The 6712-nt window shown below is 41.3% G+C and overlaps 1 pseudogene; it reads left to right on the forward strand.

Moving 5' to 3' along the window:
- Positions 1-265: 265 nt before the first annotated feature.
- LOC141738318 (uncharacterized) lies at positions 266-2959 on the forward strand (annotated as a pseudogene).
- The last annotated feature ends 3753 nt before the right edge of the window (positions 2960-6712 follow it).

Raw genomic sequence — 6712 nt, forward strand, 5'->3', positions numbered from 1 at the left:
ATATTACCATAATTTTTAAAAAAGCTATAGAAAGAAAGAAAATACGCTGTACTTACTAAGGTAAACAAATGAAACTGCATAATTTAATTGGAATGTGTGAAAGACTGGAACTTCAAAATAATTGTCTCAAAGCTTGCTTAACCTGCAAATTGACGGCAGGCTTGCAGGCCGATAAGAAGCTTGCTTGTAACTATTTAGCACCTTCTGCAGACCATCCTCCTGGCTTGCCAGTCACCACCCAAGATTGCCATCAGCTGAAGAGGGGGTGTTCCTCCCCCCATCTGGACAGGGTGGAGGCCTCTGACTCTCAGAGTGGCCAGACCCTGCCTAGTCTGTGTTGTTAACTCCAAAATTGCTGAAGCCAAGCATTGCCCAAACAGCAAGGGAGCAGGAAAAGCCTATGAGGCAACTGTGTAAAATGACAAATTGCTGGATAAAGGCCACCGTCACGCTGATTGGTCAAGCTACGGACTGATCTGGGCTACCTGGACTATAACTGGCCTGGCAACCCACCACAATTTAGGAATTGGGACTGAGACCCCCACCAGCATCAACCATGGATCAATGGGATGCTGCTGAACTTCCGGAGGACGGCTGAGACGTTGTCGGGCCTGTGGTGGTGACTATACTCTTGCTACGCTCCATAATACTGCTTCTCTTTTTCTGCCTTTACTCTATCACTTGTCTCAGTGACTTTTGCTGGGGAATAACAATAAACCTGCAATACGTTGGACTGGAACATAACATCTTGACTGGCATCACGGACAGGATTTTTTATTCCTTGATGTGAAAGTGTTGCTTTATACTATTTGCTTTTGCTATTTGCTTTTGCACGTATTGGAGAGACGCTTGTGTGCATACGTGTGTGCCTCTTGGGGATGTAAGTGGGTGGGAATCTGTGTGGCCTCTCTGAGGTGACTGCCCCCAGTTTTTAGTAAAAGTGTTGCACTTTTTGCCCATTTTACTTTTAGTCTGTTTTACGTGCATACCCCTCAGGGACTGGGTGGGACTTTGTGTAGAATTGATACTTACTTACATGCTATTTCCCGGAGGCGATCTCCACCCCTCCCCCCCTCCATTGTTGAAAATGAGCAATGATTACACATTCGGAAGGCAGGGATGCGCTGTGTAACCTTTTAGAGAAACACGATGCATGTCCCTCTGTATCAGGTAATGACTGGGCACGAGAAAATCGGCATAGTCTGCAGAGTGTTACCGACTGAATTAGCACCTTGCAAAAGGACCCTAAACTCTGGCCCGGACGAGGGAAATCTATAATATGTCCCGTTTTAGGTGCCAGTCTGGTAGCGGCTGTAGAAGCCCAAGGCCAGCAACACAGTGCCAAATCCCAAATTATACAATCTTTACAAACTTCTTTACAAACTCTTGTCCAATCCCTGCAAGGAGAAGTGAAGGATTTAAAGAGACAATTAGCTCAGGAGAGAGCTCAGGCAGACTATCTACAATCACAATCTGCCCTTAAAGAACAGCTCCTCACCAGCGACAGGAGAGTCGTGACAGCCACCCCCCACCCCCCTCCGCTAAGGCAGAAACAATATACCCCTTTGAAGAGCTAGAAGAAGCAAGAATGAGATTAGACAAATTAGAGATACCTCCTTGCTCGCTCCGACCTTTGATCAAAATGCAATACACATACGACGATGATCAAGACGACTCCCCCCAAATTATTACTAAGGAAGTGCCATACACTGCTACAGAACTAGCTAAATTAAAAAAGGAGTTTGGTCGTACCCCTAGGGAGTCAGAAACGGAACATGTGCGGAGGGTGTCATTGTCGGGTGGGGATCAGATGCTATTAAGTGAAAAAGAAGCTGAAGGGTATTGGGGGCCCAGGGTGTTTTTAACGACTGGCGATCGCCATGCCCTTTGGTCCCTAGCTCAGAGGGTCAGCCTATTGGGCTGGAGGTCTCAATCCCTTAGAACAGGGAGATCCTGTCGCTATCACGGTTGATCAATCAGTGGAAAATGTGCAAAAAGCAGCATGCTTACAAATGATGCACGACCGGGAGCTTAACCCCCAAAAAGAATCCCCTATGATGATGCCGGTTGACCCTGAATGGATGACTACCTTGATAAGGGGTCTCCCTGAACCTATTGGCATACAATTACAGGGTACAATTAAAGCAGTGTCCCAAAGCGAAAGGGTCACGGCTGCACTAGAAGGGTTGGTAACCCCTAATCTCAAACCGCAAAATTTGAGTGTTTAAGATTATAGTCTTCACTTCATAATTATGGTCAGAGAGCTTTAAAATATAAATGACTGAAGATTTCACAGTCTTGTTCTGATGTGAATTTTGGCCATCTTTTGTAATGTGTTTGTTCTATATCACTGTAACAAAAGTGGCGTAATTGTAAAAGAATCAAATATTTCTTGTCATGACAGTTGAACTTGTCAGTACCCAAATGTTTTAATGCAACTACTTTGTGTAAATGAGCACAGAGCACACATAAAACATCAATTACATAGCAAATTGCACTGCAGTTAAGGAGAAAAACAGAAAAAAAACCAACAAAACCAACATCAGTTATGACAAAAGCTGGTAAAAAAAAAATGAAATCTGCACATCTAAAAAATGAAAAATCTAAATTTTCCACAGGATTTATCTTATGCTTTTATTTTATTTCCACTTCATGTTAGTATCCTTGCCTCATTCCTTTTACTTTTACTTTCAAGTACAGCACAACACTTAAGGAGAAACTACCATTTGTCATCACTAATCCACTTTCAGCCTTCCTTCTCAAAGGCACGTTTCTCCCTTCCTGCTCTTAAAAAAATATCAAGATTTGGAAAAAAGGCAAAATGAAGCACAGACTGTCCATTGTGATTTATTAAGTAGCAAAAAGGAAGGGAAAAATTATTTGTCTCAGCTGATTAAATGAATCTTATATAAATCTTCAAATCTAAATTTCAAATTTCCCAAAGACAGACTATAACATTAAAAACTGTTCTTCCTCCACCAAAATAAACTACATGCATGAAAATGCTAGGTTGAAAGTTTTTGCACACAACTATAATATTGCTTACATTGTTTGAATTACTGTATCAAACATGACTGCTCCATGATGTAGGTCAAAATGATACTGTATTTCATATAGCCAATTAAAATATAGGTTTAAAATGTGTTTAATAATTAATTTTTGGAATCTCCCTCAGACTTCTCATTTTCCAAAAATATCCCCTTCTGATAAGAAATGTGATTGTATTTTTTCCTTCTTAGTTAATTTTGAAACTAAAGTCCCTGTAGCAAGTAACACAATATGCCTACTACAGTATGTAATGTATTCTCACATTCCCCTAGAGTAACATAGCGTGGTTGAGGTTGGAAGGGACCTCCGGAGATCATCTAATCCAATCCTGCTATTGAGAGGATGATCATCTAGAGCAGGTTGCCTAGCACCTAGCATTCAAAGCCACTTGGGCTTTGAATATTTCCAAGGATGGAGATTTCAAAACCTCCTGAGCAAGCTGTGCTGGTGTTTGACCAGGGTTTGGGTGTTGGGTTTTTTTTTTCCTTATGTTTAAATAGAATTTCCTGTATTTCAGTTTGTGCCCATTGCCTCTTGTCCTGTCATTGGGCAGCACTGAGAAGACCATGTCTCTGTCTTTGTACAATTTATAAGATTCCCCCTGAGCCTTCTCCAGGCTAAACAGACATACCTTTCACAACTTCTCATTGTACTTCAGTCTATTTATCTCCTTCACCGGACTCATTCCAGTAAGTCCATGTGTCTCTCTTACTGGAGAACTTGTATCTAAATCCAGCACTTTAGGTGTGGCCCCACCAGTGCAAGTAGAGAGGATCACCTCCCTTGATGTGCTGGCAATGGTCTTACAAATGTAGCCCAGGAGGAGGTTGACCTTCTTTCCTGCAGAAGCACGGCTTCTTGTATGTGAGGATCACCATGTCCTTGCGTGTGACCGTCTCACAGTCACTGCAGCTGAGGCTGCCCCTGACCTTCCCATCTCTAACCAGTCTTTCCTTGTTTGTATGTATCAGAAGATTATCTCCTTAATCACCTGTGTCAGGAAGTTATCATTAGTGAACTCCAGAAATCTCATGGATTGATGGGTGCTCTGCATGCTTGACCTTCCAACAGGTATCAGAGTTATTCATGTTCCCCATGAGGTCCAGGGCCTGCAAATGAGGTGTCTTCAAGTTGTCTAAAGAAGGCTTCATCTGTGTCTTGTATCAAGTAGCCTGCAGAAAAACCCCACCACAACACCACCCACATTAGTTCTCCCCCTAATCTTGTCTAAGCAGCCCTCTGCTGATTCATCACCTGCCCCTAGGCACAGCTCCCTGCATTCTTGCTGCTCTCTCACATAAAGGGCAACTCCTCCTTGCCTTCCCAGCCTGCCCTTCCCAGTTACCATGCTTGCAGTACTCCAGTAGCGTGAACTATCCTATCAAGTCTTTGAGATCCCAGTAAGATCTCAGCCCTGTAACTGCACACAGACTTCTAATTTCTCCTTTTTCTTCCCCTATACTGCATGCGTGAGTTTACAGGCACTTCAGAGAGGCACGCAATCATGCTGGTTTCCCAGAATGAGAGTTTTATCCATAATACTGTCCTGTGGGCACTTCCCTATATATATATGCATATGTTTAACATGGGCTTCCTTCAGTCTTATTTTAGTAATTATGAGGTGACACTTGTCCATACCACCCAACACACTTCTTTTTGCCAACCTAGTCTACCACTTTCTCAATTGACTGTGGGTTGTCATCTCCCTCCCCTGTCATTTCCAGTTTAAAGCTCTCCTCAGTTGTCCTGTTGACAAAGATGTTTTAGCTCCACATCATCAGGTGGATCCTGTTTCCTTCAAGCAATCTTCCATCCTCAAAAAAGTCCCCATGGTCATAAAAACTAAATTCCTGTTATTTACACCAGGCCTTGATATGCATGATCCATCCACTCTGCCTCAAGCATTTCCCCAGTACCAACAGGACTGAAAATACACCACCTGTGTCTCCATGCACTTGGCCATGATCCCAAAACCATGTAGGCACTCTTGGTATGCTGCAGGTCTCCTGTGGCCACATCATTGGTATCCAGATGAAAAAGTAGCCGGGGTTAATAGTTAACTGGTCAGGATGACAAAGCTTCTCTGTTAGTGCTGTCACATCTGTTAGTCTCCTTTTTTTTTTTTTGACTTAAAATTCTTTTTCAAAGAGTCCCCTCTTTGAAAATACTCCATACTCCAAGTCATATACACATAGAATAAATTATTTACATTGTTAAACACATACTTAACTGCAGGGCCTGAATAAAAACAGTGTTTATAACTGCTATTTTATATGTTGCATAAGCTGAATAAGGTCTTAAGCCACCAAAGAAAAGGAGAGGATGACAATTATCTCAACTCCAAAAAAAATGATATGGGTTAACAGTAGATCAGACTTGCCTGAGAGGAACTTCTCTTTATAAAAACAGTGACATCTGATAGAATGCTAACTGCAAGGCATTCTTCCAGATAACTAAAAAGATGACCAATTTTAACAAGTCCATTGTGAGTGTTTTTCCTATATAGTGAACGTTTCTAGTAGTTGACACAATTAGAAAATTTTCAGCATATGAGTTCTGACATGCAAAATAATTCTCTTGCATCTCTACACAGAATCTTTTTTTTCTCTCTTAAATCAATAACACTAAAGCAACTATGTGATAGTGGAGAGACCAAAGGTATGTGCGGTTGATGAAGCCTAACTAGGTGCTTACACACTCATAGAATAGAATATCAGAGGCCTTTAAAAGTTGCCTGTATTACCGGGCAGGCTCACACATTTTCTAGTTTCCAGGTGAGACTAATGATGTCTAATTACTAAAGAAACATGCTAGGCAATCTGGAAGAAGAGTAAAAACTCCCTATATAAATGCTGCTGTCTAAGAAGAGAAGACGTACCAGAAAGAAAAAGTTTTCTGTGTTTGCTCTTATTGAGCTTTTCCGTATGAACAGGGGGGAATAGGAGATGAAGTGGTGGCAGGAGAGGTTATCTAAGAAATCAATAAAAAGAAAGGAAACAAACTGCTAAGACCAGGTGGTAATCACCTAGGGATCTAAAAAATGAAATTGCTAAACTACTTACCTCTTCCTTGAAACAGCTTTCATAGTGAAGGAGTGGAAAATAGCCAAAGAGATTCCGGAAACTATAGGTTTCTAAGCCTGACATTCACGGTGTAATCATAGTAAAAGGCATAAATAAAGTACAGAAGTCTGATCAGCTGACTAAATATGATATACTAGGGAAGAGATCACGTGTGTTTTTTTAAAAGGAAAATCATGTGTCACAGGATCAATGGATTTCTCTGAAAATTTCAGCAAGCCTATGAATAATGGAGATCAAAATAACTGAGGCAGCCTGAATTTATAAAACGTTTTAGTTGAAAGCTTTCACTCAGGGTTCTTTAGGAGATAATGTACCTATGACATAGGAAGAACTGATCTTGCATGGATAAATAATTGTTGAAGAGACGGAAAGTGGGAGTAAGCTATCTGTTTTCACAATGGAGGTGGTCAACAGTGGGGTTGTGTGGGGATTTGTGCTAGGATCAGGAGAAGAATGAGATCACAATATTTGCTGATAATAAAAAGTAGTTGAGAACATCAAAAATAAAAGACATCTGTGAAGAACTGCAGAGGACTTCTGCAGGATTCAGTAGAAGACTATACAACATCAATAAACGTGAA

Source organism: Larus michahellis, chromosome 2 (assembly GCF_964199755.1).
Source record: "Larus michahellis chromosome 2, bLarMic1.1, whole genome shotgun sequence".
Taxonomy (NCBI): domain Eukaryota; kingdom Metazoa; phylum Chordata; class Aves; order Charadriiformes; family Laridae; genus Larus; species Larus michahellis.